Source organism: Pseudorasbora parva, chromosome 8 (genome assembly GCF_024679245.1).
Source record: "Pseudorasbora parva isolate DD20220531a chromosome 8, ASM2467924v1, whole genome shotgun sequence".
In the NCBI taxonomy this organism is placed as follows: Eukaryota; Metazoa; Chordata; class Actinopteri; order Cypriniformes; family Gobionidae; genus Pseudorasbora; species Pseudorasbora parva.
This window is the reverse complement of record NC_090179.1, coordinates 10,060,166-10,062,276: the sequence shown is the minus strand read 5'-3', so window position 1 is coordinate 10,062,276 and position 2,111 is coordinate 10,060,166.

The window sequence follows — 2,111 nt, the reverse complement described above, 5'->3', positions numbered from 1 at the left end:
TGCGTGTATATATATATATATATATATATATATATATATATATATATATATATATATATATATTGTCAAATGTCTTAAACATTTATTTACTAACATATAGTTAGTTTATATATATATATAATATGTAAGTAATTTATTAAGTAATTTCATATATATATATATATATATATATATGAAATTACTTAATAAATTACTAACATTTAATACCATGTGTAGCAACTCATAAGTAATAACTGCACATATTTTAATAAGTTTTAAATCTTATTATTATCATAATAATAAAATGTTCATAATGTAATCATTTTCTCAAAATGTAATAAAATCTTAAGCTCATTATGTAATAACATTTTTTTACATTATGAGAAATCTATTACATTATAAACTCATCAAAAACATTCATTATTGAAATAGCTTTTAAAAACAAATATTAATATTCCAGTCTTCAACTACCTGTGAAATGACACAGACTTAAATATTCATGCTATTATTATTAGTAATAAATAAAGTATTGGTATTCCTTTACAGTACATTTTAAAATTCAGTCTTAACCTCCATACAAAATCTACCAGATTGCTGAGACTTCTACTACTAGTATTTAGATGTTTAAAATGTACTGTAAGGTATACCAATGCTTTATGTTTAATAAACAGCAGTTATTACACTGAGTTGCTACAGAGTTACAGTGTCCTTGCTTTAAATGCTTTAATTTATGTCAAAGTTTTTAAAATGGAGCCAAACAACATAAATCAGGTTTACAATAGGAATATATTACCCAGCACACTTTACATTATCTGCTACGCTAGACTTCGGAAATCCCTCTGTTGTGTAACATTGTTGAATTCCTTTAAATTTAGACATTTCCTCTTCCTGTCATCCAATCGACGCTCAGAACTCGGGCCTGTCCAAAACTTGATGACTAGTCTACTAGCATGACGTACAGTATTTCCAGTATTTGGCCCAGAGCTCAAGTTGGTACAAAGGCCGCAAGTGTGTTTCTAACTTTTGATTACCTGATGGGACACACTTACAACATAGTGCTGTGAAAATGCTCGCTTTATTTATACAAGATGATTTTCTATTTAAAATAAACTTTAATATGTCTGTTCAGTTTCTATGTAACAAATACAATTTACAACGGTTTTACAACACATGCACCAATAAAATGTACAACACTTTACATGGATACTACCAAGTAATATCTGATTCATTTAACATGCGCACTGGAAAGTGTTCTGGAGATGTCATGAAATCCATGATGTACAGTTGTGGTCAGAATTATTGGCACCCTTGGTAAATATGATCAGAGCTGTAAAAAAAATTCTGCAATGTATATCCTTTATCTTTTACACAAAAATGTGCAAAAACCTAACCTTTTATCTGTTTGGTATTTGCTAGAATCCATGATACCATGTGTCTGAACAAGATGTCCAGGACCTCCAGCAAAAAAAAACCAAAAAGGCACACAACATTAAAGATTCAGCTGTATGGACATGGGTTACTTTTTTATCCCTGTTTGCACCCCATCTGGTGGGTTTTCTGCCAAAAAGCTCTTTTTAGTTTCATCTGACCACAGAAACCGGTCCCGTTTGAATTTCCAGTCGAGTCTGAACACTGAATATACTGGAGTTTGTTTCTGCATGAGCGAGGAGGATTTTGTTTTAAACCCTCCCAAACAACATGTGGTGCTGTACAGGTTTATTCATATATAGTTTTTAGGCTTTCTGACCCAAAGACTCAAGTTAATTAAAAAGTAAATAGAAATAAGACTTTCTATTTTGTGATCTTTTGCTGCACATCAGAACTATATTCTGTGGTTTTACTCATTGGGAGAATGATTAAGGGAATATTGCCTTTGCGTTTCCTCATATTTATATTCCTGTGGTACAAGACCTCATAGCTAGATAATTGCACGCTCCCACCCTGGTGTCCTAAAAAAATAATATTAATGGGAATGTATTGAGATATTCACTCTCAGAAAAACGATACAGTGCTGTCACTGGGGCAGTACCTGTGGGCAGTACCCTAAGGTACTAACACCACCATTTAAAAAAAAATAAAAGATCAAAAGGATAAACAATACAGATTTATTTTTACAGCCATCTTTATTTATA